This window comes from Ovis aries, chromosome 1 (genome assembly GCF_016772045.2).
Source record: "Ovis aries strain OAR_USU_Benz2616 breed Rambouillet chromosome 1, ARS-UI_Ramb_v3.0, whole genome shotgun sequence".
Lineage (NCBI taxonomy): Eukaryota > Metazoa > Chordata > Mammalia > Artiodactyla > Bovidae > Ovis > Ovis aries.
The window spans coordinates 247,306,756-247,321,344 of NC_056054.1; the positions used below are offsets into that span (position 1 = coordinate 247,306,756).

Sequence of the window (14,589 nt, forward strand, 5' to 3'; positions counted from 1 at the left end):
ACACATATATATGGAATTTAGGAAGATGGCAATGACGACCCTGTATGCAAGACAGGAAAAAAGACACAGATGTGTATAACGGACTTTTGGACTCAGAGGGAGAGGGAGAGGGTGGGATGATTTGGGAGAATGGGAATTCTAACATGCATACTATCATGTAAGAATTGAATCGCCAGTCCATGTCTGACGTAGGGTGCAGCATGCTTGGGGCTGGTGCATGGGGATGACCCAGAGAGATGTTGTGGGGAGGGAGGTGGGAGGGGGGGTCATGTTTGGGAACGCATGTAAGAATTAAAGATTTTAAAATTAAAAATAAATAAATAAATAAATAATTTTTTTAAAAAAAAGAAAGAAAGAAAATGGGTGATGTTATTGACCTGACCCCATTGAATTAGGGTCAGCTTTCTCAGGTACAACAATGATACTGCAGTTAAGTAGGAGATGTTCATAATCTTGGAAGTTGCACGCCATTGTATTTAGGGGTGAAATGTCATATATCTGCCTCCCACTTTCAGATGGTCTGGCATAAAGGGAGTATAGAAAAAGATGGAGCATGGTCAGATGTCAGCAAGAGCCCTTTAGATGAGGACTATTCAGGTATGAATGCTGACTACTATTCTTTCAACTCTTCTGCAGATTGAAAAGAAAAAATTTTAAGTACTTCTGAGGAGGGATAAGTGTGAGGATGAGTGGGCTGCTGTTTCATAAACAAGCCTTTTTGAACATGAACTCTATCTACACAGTACATGTTAAACCTTGAGAAAAAGTAACAAAATAAAATCGGGCAAAGTCAACAGGAGAAACATTACAATTTGGGGAAATGTCATTTGGAAATTAGTACTTTTTAAGTCTGACCAAAAGATGATGCTGTTAAAGTGCTGCACTCAATATGCCAGCAAATTTGGAAAACTCCAGTCCTGGCCGCAGGACTGGAAAAGGTCAATTTTCATTCCAATCCCAAAGAAGGGCAATGCCAAAGAATGTGCAAACTACCACACAATTGCACTCATCTCACATGCTAGTAAAGTAATGCTCAGAATTCTCCAAGCCAGGCTTCAATAGTACATGAACCATGAATTTCCATATGTTCAAGCTGGATTTAGAAAAGGCAGAGGAACAAGAGATGAATTGCCAACATCCATTGGATCATAGAGAAAGCAAAAGAATTCCAGAAAAACATCTACTGCTTTATTGACTATGCCAAAGCCTTTGACTGTGTGGATCACCACAAACTGTGGAAAATTCTGAAAGAAATGGAAATACCAGACCACCTGACATGCCTCCTGAGAAATTTGTATGGATGTCAAGAAGCAAAAGTTAGAACCAGACATGGAACAATGGACAGGTTCCAAATCAGGAAAGGGGTACATCAAGGCTGTATATTGTCACCCTGCTTATTTAATTTATATGCAGAGTACATTATGAGAAATGCCAGGCTGGATGAAGCACAAGCTGGAATCAAGATTGCCAGGAGAAATATCAATAACCTCAGACACCCAGCTGACACCACCCCTGTGGCAGAAAATGAACAAGAACTAAAGAGTCTCTTAAGGAAAGTGAAAGAGGAGAGTGAAAAAGCTGGCTTAAAACTCAATATTCAGAAAACGAAGATCATGGCATCCGGTCCCGTCACTTCATGGCAAATAGATGGGGAAACAATGGAAACAGTGACAGACTCTTTTCTTGGACTCTAAAATCACTGCTGATGGTGACTGCAGCCATGAAATTAAAAGACACTTATTCCTTGGAAGAAAAATTATGACCAACCTAGATAGTATATTCAAAAGCAGAGACATTACTTTGCCGACAAAGGTCCGTCTAGTCAAGGCTATGGTTTGTCCAGTAGTCATATATGGATTGTGAGAGTTGGACCATAAAGAAAGCTGTGTGCTGAAGAATTGATGCTTTTGAACTGTGGTGTTGGATAAGATGCTTGAGAGTCCCTTGGACTGCAAGGATATCAAACCGGGTAATCTTAAAGGAAATCAGTCCTCAATATTCATTGGAAGGACTGATGCTGAAGCTGAAACTCCAATACTTTGGCTACCTGATGTGAATAACTGACTCACTAGAAAAGACCCTCATGCTGGGAAAGATTGAAAGCAGGAGGAGAAGGGGACGACAGAGGATGAGATGGTTGGATGGCATCACCGACTTGATGGACATGAGTTTGAGCAAGTTCCAGGAGTGTGTGATGGACATGGAAGCCTGGCGTCCTTTAGTCCATGGGGTCGCAAAGAGTTGGACACAACTGAGTGACTGAACTGAACTATAGTTTGGCCAAGAAAGAATAGCAGGTGAGTTTTAGGGCTAAAACTTGCCTGGAGAACCTCTCAGCCTGCTTCATCCATTGCAGAGATTGATAAAGTGAGGCTCAGAGGAGTTGAGTGACTTGCCCAAGGTCACACACCGACAAAGCAGCAGGGCCAGGTCTAGGATCACCACACATCTGCTTCAGGAACTTTTCCTCTATGGATCATGAATCGGCCATCTTCTATTGTATAGTATTAGTGCATAGTGAGCACACAACTCAGCAGTAATCTGTGCGCTTTCTCAAGAAAGATGACAGCAACAGATGTGAAAGGGGAGGAAGAGGGAAAACCAGGAGGCTGCAAAGACCACAGTTGGATACTGGCTGGTAGGAAAATGGAGACTGACCATGAAGAGTAGTTACCCTCAGGCAGTAAAGGATCCATTCCACCAAATTAGAGGGTTTCATCAGTTCACAGTGTAATTGGCCATTAAAGCCTAGTAATTGATCCTAAGAAGCTTGACTCCGAACGTTTGTCCCAGCTGTCAAAAGGCCATGCAGTCCAGATAGACAAAGAAGCTTTGTAACAGCTCTTGGTGATCACTGAGATTTTTAGACAAAGAGAAACAGTTCTTAGAATTTGGGGTACTTGGCTAGTTTTAAAGAATATTTGTCCAATTTTCTTGCGAAGTTTTAAGACTCCAGACAATGAGGGTGGGTTTGACAACATATATTTTATTATTTTCTCCAATATCTTTGTTCTGTTAAGTTTATTTATTTCCTTATTTGGTGCACTGAGTCTTAGTCACCGTGTGCAGGGTGTTTTAGTTACAGCATGTGGGATCTAGTTCCGTGACCAGGGATGGAACCTTGGCCCCCTGCATTGGGAAGGTGCAGTCTTAGCCACTGGACCACCAGGGAAGTCCTTCCTGTATGTTACTATAAAAAGTTTCCAAACATACATAAAAGTTAAAAAATAAAACAACTTCTGAACATTCATATACACATCACCTGATTCTACCATTAATATTTTACTGTGCATCCGTCCATCTCTCTTTCCATTTACCAGTCCATCTGATTGTTGTAGGCATTCCAACATAAGTCGCAGGTGTTAGTGTGTCTCCCCCAAACACTTCAGCATGCGTATCACTAACTGGAATTCAATATTTTATGGTTCATTTTTGTTTCTCTACAGGTAAAATTTCCATGAAATGTACAAATCTTTTTTTTTTTTAATTTTTATTTTTACTTTATTTTACTTTACAATACTGTATTGGTTTTGCCATACATTGACATGAATCCACCACGGGTGTACATGCGTTCCCAAACGTGAACCCCCCTCCCTCCTCCCTCCTCATAACATCTCTCTGGGTCATCAAATGTACAAATCTTAAGTGGGCTGTGAGGTCTGACAAACAGTAAACAGTGCAGTGTAAATCATCACCAAGATACAGAATAGGAACATCACACACAGAAAATTCCCTCGTGCCCTTTCCCAATAAATTCCCAAGTACCAAGAGGCACCCATTATTCTGAAAATTTTTCACCAAAAATAAATTGTGTCAGCTCTAGAACTTTATGTCAACAGAAAAATACAGTATGTTTTCTTTAAAAGGAAAAAACTGAAGTAGAGTTTAAAAAACTGAAGTATAGTGCTCGCTTCGGCAGCACATATACTAAAATTGGAACGATCCAGAGAAGATTAGCATGGCCCCTGCGCAAGGATGACACACAAATTCGTGAAGCGTTCCATATTTTTTTCATGTCAATGTATGGCAAAACCAATTCAGTATTGTAAAGTAAAATAAAGTAAAAATAAAAATTAAAAAAAATAAAAGAAAAAAAAACTGAAGTATAAACAATATTATTAGTTTCAGGTATATAAATATAGGGATTCAATATAGAGTATACACATTTTATGCTAGGTTTCTTTTACTCAGTGTTTTAGGATTCATTCATGTTGTTGTGTATATCAATAGTTTGCTTCTCTTTATTTCTCAATAGTAGTCCATTGTGAGAAGAACATAGTTTGAGATTTATTCTCCAACTGATAAACAGCTGATCTGTTTCCAGTTTGGGGTTCTTATGAATAAAGCTATTATGAATGTCTTTGTACAAGTCTTTTTGTAGACATTTGTTTTCATTTATCTTGAGTAAATACCTAAGAATGGAATTTGTGGGTCATAGGATATGCATACATTTAGTAACATAAGGAAGTGTAAGACTCTTTTCCAAGTGGTCATACCATCTCACCATCCATGGGTGAGAATTCAATTTATCCCACATGTCCACCAAACTTTGTTTTATTCATCTTTAATATTAGCCATTCTGTTGGAGTGTAGAGTATTATTTATTCTGTGATAAATGCATTAATACCATTAAAGTCAGTCTTTTTTCTTTTTTGACCCCATGAAGTGCGGGATCTTGGTTCCCTGACCAGGGATTGAACCCACAGTCCCTGCATTAGAGGCGAAGTCAACCAGTGGACTGCCAGGGAATTCTCAGAGTCAATCTAGTTATAGAAAAAAAGTGTACCCTCAAAGAAGTTAAGACTTTCTTTTCTTGCACTCACAGGAATTGACATGTACTTTAAAACATGTACCTTTAGCCTCTCTTTCTCTTTTTTTTGACTTGGTCTTATTTTTTGTCTTGTAGTTTTTAAAAAATGTGGTAACATACACTAAGCACACACACACATAACCAAATTTACCATTTACCATTTTAACAATTTAAAAGTATACAACACAGTGGTATTAAGTACATGTCTGACGCTAGGCATCCACTACTGTGGGTAGCTGCAGAAGTTTTCCATCAGTCCAAATGGAAACCCTACTTGTCACTCTCCCTCTCCTTCCTCATGGCCCCTGGCAGCCACAAAGTTGATTTTCATCTCTATGGACTTTCCTATTCTGGATATTTATAAAAACAGGGTAATAATTACAAGATATTAAGTATAACTATAGATTGGATGACAGGACAGAACACAAAGACACTCTGCGTAGAGGAAAGACAGAACACTTGGTTACTTCCCTAGTTGAGAGAAGGCTTTCTTGAAGGACCAACCTGGGTTTGCACCTGAGACAGGGTAGGAAGAGGCTGGAGCTGGAGGAAGCAGCTCATATATAACAAGCAGGGTGAGATTAACTTGATTTTATGGGCTTCCTGGGAATGGGGAATTTTGAAAAATCATGTAGGTCTAAGGAAGAAGAGGTCACCCCTGTTGGGTATCTGGGGACCTCTGGCGACAGGGAATGTGCATATATAGCCCAGGAGTCCCAGAGCCCCAGAAGGAAGTAGTTAGGGTGGAGGCTTAGCAAACCACCCACGAAGAGGAAATAAGAATTTTCACCATGACTTTAAATTGGGTCAAGACACTTGTGAAATATAGTACAGCAACTTTTTGTGTCAGGCTTCTTTCGTTTAGTACAGTGTTTTCAAGCCTCATCCACGTTGTAGCATGCACCACTACTTCGTTCTTTGCTATGACTGAATATGATTCCATTGTATAGATGCACCATATATTTTTTATTCCTTCATCCGTGTAATGGATTTTTGGGTCGTTTCCATCTTTTGGCTATTATGAATAGTGCTGCTATAAACATTCACATACATGTTTTTATTTAAATACTTATGTTCAATTCTTCAGAGTCTAATTGTAGGAGTGGAATTTCTGGGTGGTAGGTAGAATACTGAGGAATCTCTAAACCATTCTTCCCAGAGGCTACATGATTTTACATTTCCACCAGAAATGGACAAAGTTCAAATGGCTTCCCTGGTGGCTGAGACGGTAAAGCGTCTGCCCGCAATGCAGGAGACCCGGGATCGATTCCTGGGTTGGGAAGATCCCCTGGAGAAGGAAATGGCACTCCACTCCAGCACTCTTGCCTGGAAAATCCCATGGACGGAGGAGCCTGATAGGCTACAGTCCATGGGGTCGCAAAGAGTTGGACATGACTGAGCGACTTTACTTTTACCATATCCTCACCAACACTTATTATTTTCCCTTTTTTAATTATGACAGTCCTAGTGGGTATGAAGTGGTGCCCCTCTGCAGTTTTGATTTGCATCTCTCTAACGGCTGAAACTCCAGTACTTTGGCCACCTCATGCGAAGTGTTGACTCATTGGAAAAGACTCTGATGCTGGGAGGGACTGGGGGCAGGAGGAGAAGGGGACGGCAGAGGATGAGATGGCTGGATGGCATCACCGACTCGATGGACGTGAGTCTGGGTGAACTCCGGGAGTTGGTGATGGACAGGGAGGCCTGGCGAGCTGCGATTCATGGGGTCGCAAAGAGTTGAACACGACTGAGCGACTGAACTGAACTGAACTGAATGGCTGATAACGGCGAGCACCTCTTCCTGGGCTGGTTAACCATCTACATGCTTCCTTTTGAGAGCTGTCAATTCAACTCCTTTGCCCATTACTAAACTGGGTTGTTTGTCTATCTTAACTCCATTAAGCAACTTTTTTTCCCCAAATAATTTCCTCTTATTTTCAATACAAGCATACCTCATAGATAAGAACGGTATTGCAGATTCAGTTCCAGACTACCACAGTAAAGCAAGTATCACAACAAAGGGAGTTATATCAACTTCATGGTTTCTCAGTGCATATACAGGTTATGTTCACACTATATTGTAGACTTTCATGTGTGCAACAGCATTATGACAAAAAAAACAATGTTCATAGCTCAATTTAAAAATAATGCTGTTGGGAAAATGGTGCTGTTATATATAGTCAATATGAGGCTGCCACAAACCTTCAGTTTGTACAAAATGCAATTTCTGCAAAGTATAAACTATAAAGGAAGCCTGCCTGCATTTTAATTCTAACTTAATAAAAGATTAAGGTTTGTTTACTCCAACATCTGGTATTTTTTACAACATGCTTAAACAAATTGTGTGCCTTGTTTACATAAAAGGATCAACTTTTCAGATGACATTATTCTAGTTTTCAGAAAAAGAACTGAATATCCTGATTAGGAGGCATTACATTAAACTGAAATTCAAATCTTATCTTATTATCAAAACAAAAAAGAACTGAATATCCTCATTAGGAGGCATTACATTAAACTGAAATTCAAATCTTCTCTTATTATCAAAACAGGTAGCAACAACACTGTTCTTATAACCAGAGATGTTAAATACAATGGAGAAATGAGTCTCCTCAATTAAACCTCATTAATCCTCCAAATCATATTTTAAATGTGGGCAAAATTTCAACAAGCTGTAGCAATAAAAACTAAATTTTAACACTATAAAAATTAATCAAAAACAGGCCTTTGCCACTATAATTCTAGTCAGGTTTTTTTGCCTGCATCAGACAAACTGTATCATAATCAGGAAAATCACAGCCAACATGACCAACTGAAGGATTTGATTTTCACATATATATCAAATTGCAAACACCCAAGCGTCAGGGAACACATGGAAACTAACTTCTGCTGCTGCTGCTGCTGCTGCTAAGTTGCTTCAGTCGTGTCCGACTCTGTGCGACCCCAGAGACGGCAGCCCACCAGGCTCCCCCGTCCCTGGGATTCTCCAGGCAAGAACACTGGAGCGGGTTGCCATTTCCTTCTCCAATGCATGAAAGTAAAAAGGGAAGGTGAAGTCGCTCAGTCGTGTCTGACTCCTAGCGACCCCATGGACTGCAGCCTACCAGGCTCCTCCGTCTATGGGATTTTCCAGGCAAGAGTACTGGAGTAGGGTGCCATTGCCTTCTCAGAAACTAACTTCTAGTAAGTACTAATTGAATTCAACCCGTTTAGGAACCACAGTTTCTTAAAGTGAGAAAAAAGGGCAGGGCAGTCGAATAGACTTTGAACTTTCAAGTGCTAAATAAGTGGCCATAAAACATATAAACAAGAATAAAGTTTATTTAGTCTAGAAACATGAGTGCAACTAGGCTTTACATCAATATCTCTTTTTAAAAAAAGTTTCCTTGATCTTAAGGAAATGTTATCTGGAGATCTGCCTTACAGATGAGAAACAGGGCAAGAAAGAATGGACTTCTCTTTCATTTTCACGTTTCATTTAACATTTTGGTACCCAGTCTGGGAGAGGAAGTTCATAGTGACATATAGGTTGTTTGATGAACACAAATTTTTCCGTTATAAAAATGTCAATCAATAAATGCAGAAAGAATGATGGAATTTTAAAATATCACCATTTGGCAACCATTTTAATAATTTATTAGAGCCTCCCTAGTGGCTCAAACAGTAAAGAATCTGCCTACAACTCAGGAACCCAAGTTTGATCCCTGGGTTGGGAAGATCCCCTGGAGGAGGGAATGGCAACCCACTCCAGTATTCTTGCCTGGCATATACCATGGAGAGAGGAGCCTGAAAGGCTACAGGGTTACAAAGAGTTGGACATGACTGAGTGACAAACACTTTCACTTTTTTTTCACTGATTAAAGCAAGGATCATCAATGGACGTTAAACTTAACTGGGTGAAAGTTTGAAGAATGATAGGATATTTATAGAGTCTCAAAGTATCTCCGTATCAGATGTCTATTAACTGCAAAAGACGTTTACTAATTTCAGATTTCTGCATAATGAAGAAATCTGGCACCACATTATCAAGTGACCAACAAACATCACATTAAACTAATGGATACCACATACTTCTTAAGATGATGTACTGGCAAGCAGGACTGGACTCAGGTGGGAGAAATGAGCCATTTAGGGCTGAACTTGTACTTGCATGTAGCTAGACTGAATATCTCCTTAAATGTTGTGCACTGGGTACTTCCTCTGCTTTATCCAAGTCCCAGCCCTGTTTAAGACGAGCAAGTTGCTTTTGTGCTGCTCTGGCCCAAAGTGCATAGCCTGAATCAAATCACAAAGAAACATCAGATAAACTCAAAATGAAGGACTTTGGGGACTTCCCTGGTGGTCCAGTGGCTAAGACTCTGTGCTCTGAATGTAGGAGGCCCCAGTTTGATCCAGGCTTCCCTGGTAGCTCAGACAGTAAAGAATCTGTCTGTAATGCAGGAGACACAGGTTTGATCCCTGAGTTGGGAAGATCCCCTGAAGAAGGGAATGGCTTCCCTTCTCCCATGGAGTGGGAACCCACTCCAGCATTCTTGCCTGGAGAATTCCATGGACAGAGGAGCCTGGTGGGCAACAGTCCATGGGGTTGCAAAGAGTTGGACACAACTGAGTGACTAACATACACACACACATACTCCTGTTTGATCCCCTGGTCAGGGCACTGGATTTTACACGCCACAATTAAGACCAGGGGCTGCCAAATAAATATTATAAATAAAATTTTTAAATTATTTTAAAAATGAAGGACTGTCTACAAAATGACTGCCTTATACTTTTCAAAAATGTCAGTATCTCTAAAGACAAAAACAGAGCAATGGTCCCAAGAGAAAGGAGACTAAAAATTATGACACTGAATGCAACACACAGTGTGGGATTTGGGGGCACTGTTGTGACAATTGGTGACATCTGAATAAGAACACTAGACTAACTAATGGCTTTGTGTACGATGATTATGCAAGAGAATATACTTGTTTTTAGGAAGGTCTGACCCAAGTGGGCATCATGCCAGCAACTTACTTTCAAATGGTTCAGAAAAAAAATATGGGTAAATAGAAAAATAGAAAAAGATAAGCTTAATATGGTAAAATGTTAATGTTTCAGAAATCTGGGTAAAGGGTATATGGGAATTCTTTGTGCTATCTTGTAACTTTTCTGTAAGTCTGAAGCTGTGTCAAAATAATTTTTAAAATCAAATCTCTAATATGAGAAATTAGGGAGAATAGGAAGAAGGCAACATGTACAAAGCAGCAGTACATTTTCCAGAACTAAAGGCCAGGGCCTCAATCTGAAGGATCACATCTAAGAAGACCACACATAAGACCAGAACATTGAATTTTAACAGAAAATCTTAAAGGCCCTGGAGAGAAAAGATGGAGTCCCCGCAAAAGAAAGAGAATTAGACTGGCAGCAGATTTCTCATTAGTAATTACAGAAGACAATGAAACAATATTTTTAGAGTGCAAACAGTGTGAAGCTAGTATTCTCTACATGTCAAACTATCTTTTAAAAGTGAAGATATATGTTTGGCTATTCAGAAACTATGGAGGTTTATTCCTCAAAGATCCTCACTGAAAGAACTACTTGTTGAGCCCTATATCAAGGTCACAGGTGTGGAGCTCTGCAACAGGGTCACAGGATAAAAATTTCTGGAATTGATCAAGCCCCATAGCAACTGTGGCCATGAGCCAATCTAAACCAGCCAGTTCCCTGACCCCGTATTAGGTAAAATACCTACCCTATTACCCAACCTGGGCTTCCCTGGTGGCTCAGAGAAAAAAGAATCTGCCTGCAATGCAGAAGACCTGGGTCAGGAAGATCCCCTGGAGAAAGAAAGGCAACCACTCCAGTATTCTTGCCTGAAGAATTCCATGGACAGAGGAACCTGCCAGACTTCAGTAAATGGGGTCACGAAGAGTCAGACATGACTGAGCGACTAACACTCACTCATTACCCACCACCCTATTCAGTTCAGTTCAGTTCAGGAGTTCAGTCGTGTCTGACTTTTTGCGACCCCATGAACTGCAGCACACCAGGCCTCTCTGTCCATTACCAGCTCCCAGAGCCTACCCAAACTCATGCCCATTGAGTCGGTGATGCCATCCAACCATCTCATCCTCTGTCATCCCCTTCTCCTCCTGCCCTCAATCTTTCCCAGCATCAGGGTCTTTTCAAATCAGTCAGCTCTTCACATGAGCTGGCCAAAGTATTGGAATTTCAGCTTCAGTATCAGTCCTTCCAGTGAACACCCAGGACTGATTTCCTTTAGAATGGACTGGTCGGATCTCTTTGCAGTCCAAGGCCTATAGCATCCTAACCAATCACCTGATGCCAGAATTCCAGTAGGAATTTTGTCTGTCTTAAACAATTGGCTACCAGTCTGCAAAAAGGTTCAGCTCTCCCTTGAGCCAGCCTGCTGTTCTAACCACGTCTCCCTCTCTAATAAACTTTATTCTCCTCTCATTCTGTCTCATGTCTGGAAATTCTTTTCCAAGCGGCTCACGGACCATGACACTACTTACTGGTATAATCTGAGAAAAGGAAACTGGCTTAGAAAGATGAAAAGTGACTGAGATATGAAAAGCACTGCTGGGAAAATAAGATAGTGAAAGTGTTAGTTGCTCAGTCGTGTCCAGCTCTTTGTGACTCCACGGACTGTAGCCTGCCAGGGTCTTCTGTCCATGAAACTCTCCAGGCAAGAATACTGGAGTGGGTTGCCATGCCTTTCTTCAGGGGATCTTCCCGACCCAGGGATCAAACACGGGTTTCCTGCATTACAGGCAGATTTTTTACAATCTGAGCCACCAGAGAAGCCCAATAAACGCGTTACTAAATCTAAATACAGAGAGACTCAGAGACAGTGAGTGCACATTCCAGCTGAGCTCAGATAAGACAGTCCGCCTTCTTGTTTCACCCTTCATACTGAAAACAGATGTCCTTCCTATAGCCTATTCAGTGCCACATTTTTCACATGCTTGTGCTTTTTGTTGGTGATTTTCTGTTTAAAATGGCCCCAAGTATAGTACTGACATGCTCTGAAGTGCTCTGCAGCCCAGGTAGGCCACAATATACCCTGCAGGGAGAATACGTGTGTTAGATAAGCTTCACTCAGGCATCAGTTATAGTGTTGTTGGCTCTAAGTTCAGTGGCAATGAATCAACAATATTAAATGTCTTTAAAAACCGAGCAACTGAGCACACACACGCAAATGGAAACACACATTGAACAAGGTCCTATATTGAGCAGCCGTTGCAAATGTGACCAGAAAATGTGGGAGCCTAACCCTGTATTTCCTCTGGGAGAAATGATTCAGTACTGGCCAGTTCAGTGTTGGCCATAACCTTACAGAACATAACTACTGCAAATTATGAGAGTCTACTATAATTCTTTTTCAGTTAACTTAGCATCTACTATTCACTCTTTATGTGTTTTATTTCTTTCTTTACTTTGTGTTGAGTTAATTAGATTTTATTCTGAGTTTCTTCCTCTTTATTGTTAAAGGATCTATCTTAATATTTAAGCATAAGAGAGTTTATTAAAGCATATTATCTGGAGTTTACAAAACAGGGCTTTTTCTTCCTTGACAGGATAAAATGTAAGTATGCCTACTGAATGTTCTCATTACTAAGAATCATATCAAGCAGTGTGGATTCACTCAAGTCATAGGAATGAATTAGGAATTTTCAAGCTATTATGTTTAGCTTTACATAAACATTTCATCTGGTAAAAATCCCTGCCTGTGCTAAGTCACTTCAGTCGTGTCCAACTCTGTGTGACCCCATGGACTGTAGCCCACGAGGCTCCTCTGTCCGTGAGATTCTCCAGGCAAGAATAGTAGAGTGGGTTGTCATGCCCTCCTCCAGGGGATCTTCCCCACCCAGGGATCGAACCTGTGTCTCTTATGTCTCCTGCATTGGCAGGCAGTTTCTTTACCACTGGAGCAACCTAGGAAGCTCCAAAACCCCTAGGTTCAAACATCTGGCTCTTATGAACTGGCCATTTCTTTTGGGGATGTGCGCATCTAAAATGACTGAGATCAATCAGCTACATTCAAGAGTTCTGAGTTATATACGTGGATGACATCACTTTATACTAAAGGATTTGGAGTACTGAGGGCAAAAGGGACTTTTGAGGGTGATGGAGACATTTTCTCTCTTAATGGTGGTGGTTGTGGTTACGTGGCTGCACGTTTGTCAAAAGTCATCGAACTGCACATCTCAATAAATATGACTTAAAAAAAAAGAATCCTGTGGAATCCTGGAAGAAAATAATGCCAATAGAAGCTAAGCAGTGGAAAGGAGTTTCCTGCTTTATTTTGTCTTATTCTTAGTCAAATGGCTGAGATAGTTTTATTTTTGAAAACTTACCTTAAATCTAGTAACAGCTTGTTTTCCACATTTTCTTCCACAGTATCATTCTTTATTTTGGATTTAAAATTGCCTTCTCCCAAAAATTTTCCTCAAAAAACAAAGTTTTGTTTGTATCCAAGAGTGTTTTCAGCCGTTCTTGAATGTGGTTTAAATCTTGACTCACAGAACTCATTTATCTGAGATTTTATAATGTCCCTAGTTGCAGAAAGGCTTCTGCAGTGGCTCAGCAGGAAAGACTCTGGCCGCCAACGCAGGAGAGGTGGAGAACCAGGTTTGTTCCCTGGGTTGAGCAGATTTCCCAAAAAAGAAATGGCAACCCACTCCAGTATTCTTGCTTCAAAAATCTCAGAGACTGAGGAGCTGGCACTGGCATGCTACAGTCCACGGGGTTGCAGAGTCGGACATGACCGAGTGACTCAACAACAACTCATTGAATGAAGGATTCTGACCACGAGTGAAACAGGATGCCTGGGGTGAGGAGGGGAGGCAGAATGGCCTTGCTTCAGAATTTTTCCGGCTTCTGGGTGTTCACAAACATGAAAGTTGTGTTTAAAAACCTGGTCACAGAAGGCTCCTTCCCCTCCTGCAAGGTATATAGACAGGTGAGTGAATGAAAAGATTTCCTGGCACTTAATCCCTTTCAGGAGGGAAGAATTTAAGACACGGATGAATGGGTCAGCTCATGTTTCTTATACTGAATGCCTCAGAAGGGCATGGAGATGGGCAGATACCTGGGCAGCTGTGGCAGGTGTGACTCTGGTTTCCCAGAGATTAGATGGCAATCTTTTCTGAGGCTCCCAGCAGCTCAGTCATATAGAGGCCACTGTTTTCACCAGGGCCTCCCGCAAGGTCCAGACATGCCACGGACCTTTTCAGCTCCCTCTGCTCAGGATAGGAGACATCTTCCACATGGTGGCAACTATGCCGTGGAGTTTGTACAACTATCAGGTGGCAGGATATGTTCTTGTTTACTTCTGGAAACAAGCTGATGTTTCAGGCTCTCTGAAGGCCCACTGTATGGGGAGGAAGCCTGCTCTCTTTGTGAACTAGCTGTGCAGTCTTGAGGGGGTGGTTTTCCCCCACAGTAACAGCACAGTGTGCCTCCCTGGGTTTTGGAGAGAATTAGTTCAGGATTGTACATGTAAGGTCATAGTGACTGACACAACTGTTACTCACATGACTCCTTTCTCTCTGCACAGATAGGAAATTCAGGTTTCCCTTTACGCTTTGTTTGCTAGGAACCAAGGAACTAAGCTTTCCTTTATTTAAAAATTATCTTCCCTTAGCCTGTGTTTTCTGGTATAGTTTTTCAATTTCAGTTTCCACTTCTCCCCTAGATTTTGGTCTGACCCACCCAAAGTCCTCTTTTATTTTCAGGTCTTGATGAACATCTAGCCTGAGAACTTGAATTTCTGG

The 14,589-nt window shown here is 41.0% G+C and overlaps 1 non-coding gene across 1 annotated transcript; it reads left to right on the plus strand.

The window, feature by feature from the left end:
* The first annotated feature begins 3,903 nt into the window (after nucleotides 1-3,903).
* On the plus strand, nucleotides 3,904-4,010 carry LOC114111023 (U6 spliceosomal RNA). Its single transcript, XR_003587150.1, has one exon. It is a non-coding gene; the product is annotated as a U6 spliceosomal RNA (small nuclear RNA).
* The last annotated feature ends 10,579 nt before the right edge of the window (nucleotides 4,011-14,589 follow it).